The sequence below is a fragment of the Lissotriton vulgaris genome, chromosome 8, assembly GCF_964263255.1.
Source record: "Lissotriton vulgaris chromosome 8, aLisVul1.2, whole genome shotgun sequence".
NCBI classification, from domain to species: domain Eukaryota; kingdom Metazoa; phylum Chordata; class Amphibia; order Caudata; family Salamandridae; genus Lissotriton; species Lissotriton vulgaris.
The window spans coordinates 1,026,822,116-1,026,837,010 of record NC_141696.1 but is presented as its reverse complement, the minus strand read 5'-3'; positions in this window follow the sequence as shown (position 1 = coordinate 1,026,837,010).

Here is a 14,895-nt window from a genome sequence, read left to right as displayed (position 1 = left end):
GAAGATATGAAGAACTAAAGCAAACTGCAGCAGGACAACCAAATACAGTAGTTGGGCGATAGAAAAGCTGAGAGCCAGGGAGCAGACCAGGTTAATATCAGGACACGGGGTAACAAACCCTGCAAATATAAATCTTTCCCGTTATGACTGATGCAAGCAGTCTACTGTAAAATGACCCAAAACTGCACTCCGGTTCACCTCGTATCAAAGAAAATAGCAAATGTCAAAACAGAAATGATGGCAACATTGAAAAGCGGTAGAGTGTTTGCTGGGAATCGGAAACAAAATTGTACTACCATGTGGAGCCTATAGTCTCTGAACACGCACGAGAAAGAGGTTTGGCTGGATAGAGTTTGCATTAAAATGAAATTAAAGTGGATTCATTGTGGTCACAGTAGTGAACTCGATAGCAAAATCGCTAAAAAGTCTAACACTGTAACTTCGTGGATAAATCCAAGTATTATTAACAGGGTTTTTCTGACTACCAGTACTCTTGTGTACTCTTAATTCGAGGCGAAGTCGTGCTTCGCCTGTCAGAGAATGTATCTTAAAAGTGAACATTTACATCAATATTCATTAGTGGTGGTCCATAGCTTGCTTTAAAATTGTATCTCAGTCCCATGCAGAATTTACTGATAGAAAAATAAATTGTGTCTACACCAAAAATGTCCTTGATTGGTAAAGTGACTAGGGATATTGCATTAAAACACTGCTGAGAGTAAGCTTTTAAAACTGTTGACACATGTTCATCACATTGACTTGCTGTGTATCAATCAACAAGTGTCTAAAAGTGAAAACGCCATTGAACGACACATCCTGGGGTTTGTTTCTCAAGTGCTGTATTCAATGGTTATCTCCCAGCTCACGATCATGCTCAAATACAATGCACAATCTACATCAGCTCAGTTTATCGTTGTGAATGTTTGGCACAAAGGAAACCGTTGAGATCAAAGACAGTGTTGGAACATATGTGGGCATGAGACAAGGAGCCGCCTTTGTTGAACCTGTATTGCCAAGGCACCCGAAGAGACCCAATCCCAGCGCTGCACTTAACACCACTAGGGTCCCGGCAAGGAGGCCTGCACTACCGCCAGGAGCAGTTCAGCTCCATTCGGCCTTCCACTTTCTCAGAGTCGGGTTCCCCCTTTTGTGTATAGATTACACCTTGCCTCTGTGGAGAGTGCTGGGGGAAGAAGGTACACTGCAGTCTCACGTACCGTCCTGTGTTTTTGGGGTAGCTGCCTTGTTGTTGATGCACAAGAGAGACCCAGCGGACTCTCCCCACAGAAGTGGACGGTGTATGCTTGCTCCCCCAATTTTGGAAAACACACCTGGGAGTCTTGAAACTCACTGGTATTTCACCTTATTTCCTACGATATGGCACACTTCTGCTCCCTCCTTGCACTGACACCTTGAGGGTGCCTCGTGCCAACTCAGGAACTCATGGGTCTTGCTACAAGGGTGCCTACATTACGAGAAAGATTGTTTTTGTGCAGGAAGGGGTACCTTCGGCACAAAAAATAATCCTTAAAGGCATTCTCCTATTTCTATATGTGATGCAGAATGCATCACACATAGAAAAAGGAAGTAACAAAGAGAAATAAAGATATTTCTCCTAGTTACACCTGGGTCTGGGACACTCACCATTTGGTGCAATTCCAGGTTTGCTGACCTTAGTAAATCTGGTATTACATCGCAATCTATGGGAGGAGGCATGGGAACTCCAAAGTGACATAATACAGTTCTATGCACTGTTCTACTTTACTTTGGGTCCTATTACAACTTTAGCAGTCCTACAACGGATGGGCCAACGTGCCTTCAGCTGTAGGACCACCAAGGCATGGTGTGACCGCCGGCCAAATTAGGAGATAAATTCGTGTCTGGCGGGCAGTCCTGTGGCAGTGGTCTGTTAGATTCATAGAAGAGTCTATCATGCCGACCGCAGCAATCAGAGCACCAACTGCACCTTCATGCATGGTGTGGCATATATGACACCGTGTAGGAAGGGGGTGCAAATCCAGGGGGCATTAAATGTGCCCCTGCATTCACCCCCAAGCCCTTATCCAGCAGGGGGCCTTCTTAAGGCCCTTCTGTTGCCATTACCCCACCTTTGTCATGGTGGCTTCCCCAGCATGAAATGGTGGTGAAATGGCAACTCGAAATATGCTCTGCGGTGCTGGCTGCAGCACTGCTAGAATATTCCTGCTAGTGAAAGACCAAAGGCCCAGCAAGATCCTTGAACCCGGCGGTGCCGGCAGTCTCATGGCTGTCCAACCACCGCAGTGGTAAAACTGAGTGTGGTCCCACAGTGTGGCGGTCTTCACACCACCACCACGTGTACACTATGGACCGCTGTACTCGCAATAAGGGCCAAAGTATTTACTAAACCATGCAAAGCCACACAAAGTGGCTACGCTTGGCTTATTAATTCCCAGATAATGATTTACATTGCCTTGTAATGACTTGCATCACGCAAGGATATTGCAAGTCCTTTCTAGATCTGGGCCCATGTTCAAAGGTCCCTGTATCCAACCCGTACTCCATTGTAATCGGCCGCATCTTTTGACTATCTCCCGGTCAAGCGCAACCAGTTGACTGTGGTTGGTTTTTAGCACCTGTTGGTCTTATTTTGAACTGTAAACTTTAAAAATATATACCTCCTATGTACTGATCGAATATTTGTTGCTTTGGTGTAATTTCATTAATTATACTTTACTAAATTGTTCTAAATTGGGTTTTATTTTCACTTTATTACTGATTGAGTACTGCGTAACTCCTTGACACGTTATCTCTCAGTTAAGACTGACTGCTTTGTGCACGGCTACCGGAAAGTTAAGCACAGGTTGATAGGGTTTTCTTTTGTAGTTTATCCCTGACAAGTATTTTGTTCATTATTTGAGGTTGCTTCTCACCCCCTTCAACTAATAATACAATCACTTACACACTGGCTTTGCAAATGCAAAAGAACTTCCACAATGTGCATAAAGCTTTTTATAACCTGGAAAAAGTTTCTAACTCATAAAAGGATTTTTCCAAATGGCAGATGGGTAGATCATGAAAGAGACTTCCACTTACATTTGGAAAGCAATGTATCAGGGGTTTGCAACCGCAAACCATTGATCCATTACTGACCCTTGAGGTGGGGGGTAATTGATTCATAAAAGAGAAGCTTTCCCATTGGAACAGATACTTACAATTTTAGCAATTATTGCCTAATGTCGCTGCGAAAAGAGTAATGGCTAACATTTATTTAAAAGTAAATCTCTTTGGCAAATGTGTTATAAGACAGCACAAACTCAGATCATAGGTTGTATTATGTTATATACACAAGCTGTGCCACAAACTTTCATGGTAGTGCAAAATGAGCTAAAGAAAATATCATAATAAAGGAAAAAAATGTTATATAATTCTTGTTCTGGTCATTTTGAAACTAAACACCACACAATCATGGTAGATCGATTTCTTAATATATGGTGGGCCTAAGAATAAATATTATATATTGTCATGTTCTATATGCTCATTCTACAGGTATTAGTGGCAGCTTTGATGATGTGTAACTTAAATGAAACATAATATTGCAGATCCTGCACATGTTTATTTCGTATTTCGTTGGTAAGTCTAAGGAGGCTAAAGCAAGTATGGCATGTTTCCGCCCACCTTCATTTTAACTTTTCACGTCTTCTTCAGGTATTTACATGAAACCCATTACATTCAATGCTGCTTTCGAATATGCATATTGGCAAATGTCAATTCTGTCACACTAAATCAAGCTAAGCAGATGCTTCATCAACAGTTCTCACAAAACCAATACACAGTGCCCAGCTTCAAATTAAAAAAACGAACTATTCCCCAAATCCATGCAAGAGAAGGCAATAAAGGCTCATGGAATTGCATAATATTGTCATTAAATTGCGCAGCGGTTTGGGTAAATTCAACAACATTACATGTAATTGACGCAAAAAGCACGTTGAGGTATCTAAAGTGAAAGTAAAAATTAAATGCACGGCCATACCTCACATTCAAATGTGACTACCAAGATACCAGAATTTTTTTTATTCAAGCTGGGCAATAACAAATGAAGTAAGCAGAATTTTGTTGAATCACTGATCCTGTCTAAAAACTCTAATCCATTTTGGTTGCAGCCTCTACTTTTTTTTTCTTCAAACTATTTTTTCTTGCTTTTAGACAATAGTAGACCGTGCAATGTGTGCCAAAACCAGAGTTCAATAAGAGGTTTTACAATTGTTGTACATTTGCATCAATTAAAATGTGAGCAAAACTTGTCAGGAATAATGGTTATACGGTACACTGTTTGGAAGTCAACCCGCTTCAAACACAGTTATTAAACCGTCCTACCCTTTCTACCCCCCCTCCCACCCAGTCCCCCACATCACAGAGCTATTTATCTCCTCTGCACATTAGTGAGCTATTATTCATGCTGTATCGGAGAAGCATACAACTCAGGCGATAGCCGCATTTACAACACATGCTTTAGTTCACGTGCCATTACAACGTGGTCATTACAACAACCACGTTGGTACAGTACGAACCATTACATCGCAAGTTGTTACAACGACTTGCTGTAGGGGGCGAGCTGGTGTTAGATTTACAATCCAACACCTTCCCTGCAGTTGCACAAACTGGAGTAGGAATAGTAAATAATACTGGGCCTCATTTATGAGGCCATGCGTCACTTTTACGCTGCCGGTGCGTCACTTTTTGTGACGCACCAGCAGCGTAAAAAAACGTGCCTTGTTGCACCAAATTTACAAAGTGACGCATCTAGGTAGATGCGTCACTTTGTAAACCCCAGCGCTACTTTATACCTGCGCCAGGTATAATGTATGCAGGGGGGCGTTCTGACGCAAGAAAAGATCATAGAAGTGACGCAGTGAAATCTATAAGATTTCACTGCGCCACTTCTAGGACGCAAATGCGTCATTTTCTTACGCCTGCCTCACAGCAGGCGTTAGACTGGCGCAGGCCCTTTCACATGGGGCTTTCCCCATGTGAAAGGACACATTGCTGGAGTTGCGTCACTTTTGTGACACACTCCAGCAATGCGTCACTTTTGCGCCATACAGATACGTCAGAAATACTGACGTATCTGTAACTCCTTGCGACATGATGCGTCATATTATAAATATGACGCATCCAGCATGTCGCAAGAAGGGCGCAATGAAAAGTGACGCATCGCTGTTTTCATGCAGCGATGCGTCACTTTTCATAAATGAGTCCCACTATTCCTAAGTCAAAGGCGTCCCCTACAGCAAGTGTTTGTAAAGACTGGCGATGAAATGGTACGCGTTGTAACAACGCGGCAGTTGTAACAAGCTTGTTGTAATGGCATGCGATCAAAAGCATGGGTAATGAAGGTATATATTCTAACCCAGGTCTTCTCTACTAATTTGGTACTCACTTTATGTTTGGCTGGTCGAGGGAACCCCCCAATAGGCATGCAAGTGACGTGCAAGGTATACTTCTCCCTGTAACATTGTTAATACATATCACTACTCCCTCCCAAAAGTCATGCAGGGCAGTTCCATACCATGTGGAGCACGTCTGCTCCTTGTTCCCCACATCTGAGGCAACCCACAGCTTGTGCTCCAAATGTTTGCATAATTTTCCCTGGTGTAAGTTATCCCTATGTAGAAAGTAAAAATTAATTAGTTTAAATATGGGATTACGGAAGACTGTGTGAATGTAGCTAGGATTGTAGTCCAGTGTATATCTGTGAATGGAAGTGCCATGACTTCCTCCCATTTCCTACGCAGTTCTTCCAGAGATACATATGTCTGCCTTTAGCGATTGGTATTGGAGAGTGATTGCCCCGACTTTGCTCGTTGTTGAACAGAGGACCCGGCTACTGTGATGATCAGCTGTTCCAGTGTCCCAGTGACTTTGCAACCAAAAATGCCCCGGCGTTGCTCAAATGCCCCCGTAAGATCTTCAAATGATGCTAGTTTGCCATCTCTGTAAACGATCCCCACTCAGCGGTTATGCCAAATGCTGCCCACTCTGTCAGTCCCCTCAGTGTCCTTGTTTTGTTTGCTGCTGTCAAGCACTGCAACAACATGTCCAGTGATTTGGGCTGCCAGGTAATATACTTCAAGGTTAGGGGCTGCTAGCCCCCTGTCAGTTGTAGGTCTGCATAATTTCGGCATTGCTCCCCTTTGTTTGTCCATTTCCCAGATAGGATCATCAGCAATGATTCCAGTTCTGTAAACATCTTGTGGGGGATGAGTATTAGCAGTGTGGTGAAGAAACATTGCAGACGGAGGAGTGCTACCATTTTGGTAATCCCAATTCGTCCTGCCACGGATAGGGGAAGAGTGTTCCAGAAAGCCACATTATCACCAAATGCCCTATTAGCTGTTACTGTCTAGAACATCTCTGGCAATGTGATATATTTTTACCTCTAGCTAGGTCACACAGGATTCCTTCCATGTGAGCCAGTGCAAGTCTCAGGATTGGGGCATATGTTGATTCAGGGGGGACATATGCAACTTTTGTCAATTTATGCAAAGGCCTGAGTCATAGCCAAAGTGTTCCAACAGTGAGATCACTCCCAGCAGGCCCTCCACCATGTTTGTGAGGAACAGAAACATATAATCTGCCTATAGTGCAATTTTGTGGGATATCCTTAACGTTATAATGACCATGGTGTCGCTTTGACCTCAAACTCTTCTTATGACGCAGTAGTGTCTAGGGTTGCTTCACTTTGCACCTTATGCAGGGTCTTTGCATCACTGTCATGGCTACCAATGCGGCAGGAGGATTATACTGGGTCTGGCAGGGATCACTGATGTCCTTTATCCTTGAGTATTTGTCCATCATGGTGTGACCCTTAGGCATAGGGCCAAGGCAGCCTCATATTCCTCTCAGACAAGCAATGTTCTTATGGAAATGAGCATCATTTGTTGTGCGCTTGCTCATGAAGATTCTGAGTCTGCTGTTTGCTTCTTACTCCCTCGGTGTCACAGTAGTTGAGGCCCCATTGGGTGTCATTGGGGTCATGAGGGGCACCCCAAGGAGTTAAATGTGGTAAACTGCCCAATGAGTCAGGGATCAGCAGCGAGCAAGGGTGTGGGGCTCTGCCGTCGTCAGATAGGCAGGTACTTCCAGAGGGTTTCACCAGTCTGAGGCCTGCTGGCAGCCCCTGTGCAACAGGGAGTCAGTGTTCTCTCTCCCACCTGTGGATGCACAGGGAGGACCTCTGTTCAGGCTTCTCACTATTGAGTCAGTGATATGAAGCACTTAGGGCTGCGCTCAAATAGATACTAATAAACGCCCCATAGCCCAGGAGTTTCATTCAGTGCCATCTGGTCAGATACTGCAGTCAGTGGTCACCCACCTCATTTCACTTCATTGTCGCCACGCTTGCCAGTGGATGGGACGGCAAATGAGCATGTGCAGGAACATTAACTGTAGATCAGGAGGAGGAAGGCTGTGATTATGCGGCTTAGAGGAAGGAGGTGTTTGAGTTCCACTGCTCATTCTCCCTCTTACTGCTCCTGTGTTTGTCAGCTCTGGGGTAGCGGTAACACATTTCCCTGTATGGAAGTACTGGAGTGTCAGTGCGCCCCCGCTGAGCCTTCACTTTCACCACAATTCTGCCAACATGTGGGGGAATTAATGGGAAGCAATCACTGATCCTCCACCGTAGCTGGCTTCCCCACGACTGTCCCGGTGAGTTCCCGCAATTGTAGCACGGCCTGCAGTGCTACTGGGCCTATACAAAGCACCAGAGTAGGGGAAGCCACCTCACAAAGCTCTGCACTCATGGGCAGTATATTTGGTGAGGCCCGACTTGGGCATAGTAAGTAAGGAGGGGCCACAAATATTTTCAAGCCAGGTAGTGCTGATTCAGGGGTCTGGTAGCCACTTCAGCCGGGAGCGCCTGTGCTTCTCCCTTTCGGCAGGGGGCCCCGGAAGGATGCCCTGCAGTCCATGCCGGAGCCTGATTGGGACAAGCAATGCTCTTCTCTGGGGTGTCACTGAATTGGGTAGACTTCCAGGTTCACCTGCTGAGATGTGTTGGGACCCGCAGTTTCAACCGCTGGTGGTTAGGATGGGTCACAGCTGTCTGCACACTGCCATTTCTATAAGCAGCCTCAGGATGCACCACAGTAGTTCCTTTCATGCTGCTGCTGCAAGCCAGAAAATTTCTCAATTCTTACACCAACAGCTCTGGGGGCACTTTGAGCTTTATCCATGTTGTGAGTCTGAGGAGTGACATCAGAGTTAAACGTTCAGGATGGTTCCCGAGGGCAGAGCTCGGCCGGGAGCTTCGCAGCCTCATGCCCTACTTCATTGGCATCTACCACGCCCCCCCCCCCCCGGCTGAAGTATCTACCTAAAAAGTTTCATAGGACCCTATAGTTTGATACAGTAGGTTTGTCCCATTCATTCCCTTGCAAAGTCTGAAAGTGTTTTCTCTCCTGAGGTACTTCAGACAAGATGTCATGCGCAGTATATTTGTCTGTGAGTGTGTGTGTGTTGGCATGGAAGCACCTTCCTTTCTCACAAAGCCAGAGGGTCTCTGTAACTGATATTCAAAATTTCACCACAGCACCATTCCAGGCACTTAGACACACATGCTGAGGTACAAAAGAAATGAGGAAGCTTGTTATTAATGTTTTGTCCCTCTGTGTAGTAGCATAATTACCTGCATATGAATTCCAAGGGTGTCTTCATCATCTGCTTTCATATCTACTGGAGAAACAGCAAAAGTATGCATAACAGGGGACCAAGGAAGGACAACGCAGCCTACCCTATAGCCCATACCAAGAAAACAACAGAATGACCAGCAGAGGCAGCTGCAGAAGCAGCTTGGTGCCTCACAATTCAACACCTTTTTACTAGACAGAGTGACTTGGTAGAGACAGGCGTAATAACCCAAGGACACAAATCTTCCAGGGCAAATGGCCAAGAAAGTCCCAACTGTCAAGTGACAGTACGGGGAGCCTCCCAGACAGAGCTAGTCAACAGCATAAGGTCAGAGGATTCACCAAAGCTGCTATCAGCCGTCAGCAACTGAATTACTAGCCACACCAAACTTCATGGACCCAGTCCTGCAAGCAGAACCTGTCACCAAGAACGAAAGGAGGAGCCTCAAGATTTCTCCTATGACATTTCATATTTAGAAACTAAAGAATGCTCAGTAAACGCACTACAGCATTATTCTGACAAAATGGACACACCTTTATCACTCCTCAACTCATTAGCAGTATTTGTCTCTTGAATAGATGGTAAATTTGTAGAACTGAACAGCTTGATCAAGTGAACACAAACCAACACTTAGTTGTTTCAAGTAGGCTGCCCCTGCGGCCCAGTACTGGAAAAACCCACCACCCTGCCAACCATGCTGGGTGACCTATTAATGGACTTAAAGCAAAACACAAGCTGCAGAAAGACCATCATCCAGGATCTACAAAGCTCTAAGCCCGGTCGCTGGGGCACAGGTTCCACAGCATGTTAGCCAGAGAGCCAAGTGACGGGGAGCTCAGCCAACCAAGCCCAAGTTATGACTGAGACACACAAGCATAGTATCATTCAACACCCATCCTCTCCAGCAGATAAGCAAGAGCTATCAAAATATAACCCTGAATCTAATCTAAAATGGGAGACACCGCAAAAAGACAGCTAAACATTGCTGAGCCTGCCACAAACAAAGATGAAAAGGCAGAAACAGAAGGAATGAAATCACTGAGTATTTTCGAACAGACACCACTTCAAGTTTCCCCTCAAGGGAGCCACAGGAAGACAACTTTATGGATACACGCACAGCTACAGCAGAGTTCAGGGAGGGGCCCAACTGGCAAAGACTCAGCCAAGGGCTACAGGCTGGCCCCCCAAATGTACAGTGATGTCTTGAAATGGGGACACAGGCTCTCACAAACAACTGCTGTAAATGAGGATACAAGCACTACCCCTAAGGATAGCAGAATCCACACAACTGGGTGAAGCCAATCTGTCCACTGAACCTGGAGCTGAGGGGCTCTTGAGGCCTACTCAGCCAGTAGTCAAAATACCAGCAAAGCTGCCCTTAGCCCATCAATCACCTCAAATAGTAAAACAAACATCAGGGCCACATACGTTGTTTAACTCAGCAAAACAGTAGTGCACCAGTCAACTGTAAACCTTTTCATAAGGAAGAGCCAGACACTAACATTAATCTTTCTACCAGAATACAAATCACAAGGTTGACAAGATATATTAAGTAGGGGGAACATACTACACCTACGGCATAGATCATCTTAAGTCGTCGGACCTGGTGCCCATCAATTGTATTCAAACAGGTGCACACTGGGAAATGAGGCTACCAAGGCCACATGGGCAACGCTAGAGAGACAAAAAGGTTCTGAGCAAACAGGCACTCTTCAAGAACTGGGGAAATACACTGACACCTTACTATACACGCTGCTATCCTCCAACCCTGTTAGTGACAAACCAGCCAAAAACGTGCTCACAAAATCCATAGGCCAATTTTTTATACTAAAGGAGGCGAGGAGGACTTCCCCGTTAGGAAGATCAAAGCAAAATCTCTAACACAGCTTAAAGTCCTGAACTAGAGCTAGTTATCCCGCACAATAAATGATGCAAAAAGCACTCCATGACAAAGCTCACAGGTCACTCTCAATCTACTGCCCAAATCAAGGAAGATCCACAAACAATGTAACTGCATGAAAGTGATAGCGATACATTTGCCAACTCAACGATGAGAAGAAATACACCACAGCAAGAGTCCCACCAGGGCCATATCACTTTCACTCATTGAGTAAAGGCACTTTAGAGAACCATAAAATCAACATTTAGAAAACTTCGCTGGAACCCATGTGATGTCGACCTGCAAAGAGTGATGATGAGACGGAACAATGTATCACTGAAAAATAATGGACAATAAAAAGTGAAGGAGAGGAAGTGCCCTGGACAAGGCTAGTCTTCGACATAAAAAGCAATGCTCACGCACTGTTCTGGTGCAAAGTTAACATTTTACAACAACCCATTCTTCGAGGCATTAGCTCTCAAATGACGGAAGAAGCCTGGACAATGAGGCCAAATGCTTTGAAGACACCATTCTAGAGGAGCTGACATCTTGGGTCTCGGCTAATCATGTCATCCCGCTAAACCAAACGTGTTTCTGCAAACATACGGTGTCTGTAGCTGATTTCAAGGACCTTCACCTGTTAATATTCATATAACATTATAGCCTTGCTTCATAGATTTTCGTGCTGCTTTTCATCAAATTGTTCGAGGCAAATTATAGAGGAAACTGGCTAGTCAGAATGCTCCACCTGCCCTCCTGAAGCTACTGATTCTGTTACAGACAGACATCAGGTTACAGGTTAATTTAGGGCCGGGGACGCAAATATCAAGACGTATTCCAACCACTAAGGGTCTAAAGCAGGGCTGCATTCCCGCCCCTACCCTGTTCAATCTCTTCTTAGCTGACCGGACAACAGAACTGGACGCTCACGCCCCAATGCTAGGTGGATTCTTCATTCCAACCTCCTTTATGCAGATGACCTGGTGCTAGTAAGTCGCATTCCGGTCAGCCTGCAGCACCTCCTCGATGCTACCCATGCTTATTCGTCAGAAAATGGCTTAAAGATCAACTTTGAGAAAACAAAAACAATGGCCATGAACAGCACCAAAAGAAAAGCATTTAGATGGCACATCACCTACCACCACCTGAACTCAGTGTTGAAATATAAATATTTAGGTTCTATCATACCTACATGGGGGTCATTCACACCACAGAAAGAGGCTTTGAAACAGAAGAGGAAAACCCTAGCACTGGCCCTAAGAAACCTAAAGAAGAAAGTGTCTGGCCCAACTCTCTTACCACTGCCACAGTTAACACAGGCAAAATTGATCCCGATAATAACCTACAGGAGTGAGCCATTACACGGGAGGGACGCATCAACTCTGGATGGGGTCATGGTTGGATCCTACAGAATGATCTTCAGTCTGCCCAAATAGACCTTCCCATCCCAGATAAGATTTTAGTTCGGTCTACAGAAACATTCTCTTGCCAGGAGAGGCACGTATATTAAGTGATGGCATAAAATCAAGAACGTAGATCCAAACACACTAAACTCACATATATGGCTGGATCTGATGATTAGGAGCAGCTGTCCTGTCAAGACTTGAATGAATCAGTTACCCAACTTGCCCTACAGGATGTTTGGGATTCATCTGCAACCCAGCTTCAAAAAGCTTGCAAATAAAACCATCAAAACAATTAAGATAATGCAATACCCCAACCCTATTTTCAAACAGGGTACTCCAACTTAGTAAAGAAACATTCTGAGATCTCCATTGGGCATACAACCTTCACTCTTACATCAACCACCCTGGGAAAGTAGCGCCGCCACAATCATGTGTCTGTTGTGCAGAAAAGAGAAACAAAATATGATGCACTTGGTGTGCACCTGCAAGGAGTTAAGGGCTGAGCAAAGAGTCCTGCTGCACTCACTTTTTAACAAAAGAGGAATCCGAACATGTAGGCAAGTGGTGTTGGTTTGCTCTGCACCTGTGGACATACAGCTGTATTGTGGGTTTGTGAAATTCTTCATCAAGGCAGAAAATACATTTCCTTCCGAGCTGATCGCAAGCACCCAGCTGGAATGACTATTTTCCACATAGGACACCATAACTGACACTGCATCCTTATCTTAGAATGTCTTGGAAAAACCTACTTTTTTGTACATAGGACAAATTAAACAGTTGAATGTAATCTGTGTTTTAATCCTGCTCACCCCGATTTTTGTGCCTTGGAAAATCTTTTAATAGTTGATGTACTAATAAAGCGATTTTTAATGTGCATGGCTGCTTTATCAGAAGCGTCCCAGTGGTCTCCAGGTTAAAGCTGCCAGAGTGAGCAGGGCTACCAGAGGGAGGAAGAACTACCTAAAAAACCAAGGGCCTCATTTATGAGGTTTTCGTGCAGGGCAGTGCCGCAAGGGATCTTGCTGTGCTGCCTTGCATCAAAAGAAAAGGGCAGGAATGTGCTGAATCTATGAGATACAGTGTATTCCTGTCCCTTTCTCCTTGCACCATGGTGCAAGGATGCCTGTGTTGCAGGGATGATTGATTTTGTGCAGGAAGGGACACATTTCTGCACAAAATTAATCAATTGAGGCAATTTCTTATTTCTATGTCTACTGCATAATTCAGCTCGCATAGAATGAGGAATAAATGAGGAGAAATTAAAACATTTCTCTGCGTTGCGCCTCCCAAGCGCCAACCATGGGATGGCGTTAGAATCTGATGTATTCCCAGGTTTACAATTCCTAGTAAATCTGAAAATGCTTCATATTCCATGAGTGCTGCGTGGAGCACCCCTTTCACACAGTGTTCCGCGTGAGAGCACATATTTATAAGGCCATGCAAAGCCACCGCAAATCCACGTAAAGTGGCTTTGCATGGCCTTGTAAAAATGCTGTGTGTGTCCTTGTAAATATGCTGCGAAACATTGCGCCACCAAGAGCAAAAAAGTGATGCTCCTGCTGTGCACAAGTGCCGTTTTGGGCCTCGTAAATGAGGTCCCAGGTGTTAAGATTCTTGCGAAAGGAGAGCTCTGTCTTAGACTGTCAAAGATCCAATGGGAGTGAGTTCCATAGCTTGGAGGCAAGAACCCTAAAGGAACTGCCCCCAATGCGGGTCTTCTTGAAAACGGGGACCTCTGCCAAGGCGGAACCTGCAGATCTCAGACACCGAGGTGAAAGATAAGGTTTGCGAAAAGGGTGAAGATAGTTTGCTCCAGGTGTTGAAAGCCCTGTAGAAGTAGCTCAGTGCCTTGAATGATACATGCTACTCCAACGGAAGCCAATGCAATTTGCGCAGGGCCTCTTCCATCGAGGCTTATCTAGGGAGATTCTGTAGCAGGCAAGCAGCGGAGTTTTGAACATGCCGGAGTCTACTCAGCAGTGTCTGGGAGAATCCTACATACAAAACATTGCAGTAGTCCAAACGAGATATGATAGCGACCTGGATTACTGTTTTCCTCGCAGCCTCAGGTAGTAGCCCTATAAACTTTTTTAGCGATATTAACATCCCGAAGCACTTGCCCGCTAAGGCCATGATCTGGCTGTCAAATGTCTGGTTCCCATCAAACAGAATGCCCAAGTTCTTCACCAAGGGCTTTGGCTCAGGAAGGGAACCAAGTGATGGCGGCCACCAATCAGGCGTCCAGATGGGCGTCTGAACACCCCATGATAAGGACTACCATTGTTTAAATCCATTGGTGGGGTAAATCCACCTTGGTCAATCAACCTGCTATCTTTGCACATGTCCACCTTAAATGCTTCCGTATCCCTTTAAAAACTCACAAAAAAATTTACTGTTGCTCTGTAGACTGTCTAGATCACATTTTAAGATGTTAGACATTTCACTTTATGGTCAGCATTTTTATTGCAGCTAAGCATTGGGGACAGTTTAGCATGCACCTTATGAATGGAGGCACTTTTAATGAGCACTTAAGATTGAATAAACACCCTATTATACAACCGGTACATCTACAAAAGACAGGCAGCGGGAACCGTCCTGCATGCACCATCTGAAGTAACCTTTATTTCACATATGCTAGCTGTCGTTCTAATTTTATAATATATTACTGATGGTAGTCTTGCAATAGACCTATCACGGTCTTTGAATCTGCTTTCTTCACATGTTAAAAGTTCAACCCGAAACAGACTACTATTTTGCACTTAAAGAACCAAATCCACTTTAATGATATGTCTGGCAATGAAAGAATGTTACCTACATAGTTTAGCCATGTTTTGTAATGTTTTAATGTTGCAAAGGTTTTAATTAACCAAACAATAATAATCTTGAAACTTGCTTACTCATGTGTTAACAGCATATTAGCTTCCAAAAGATAATTTTCAA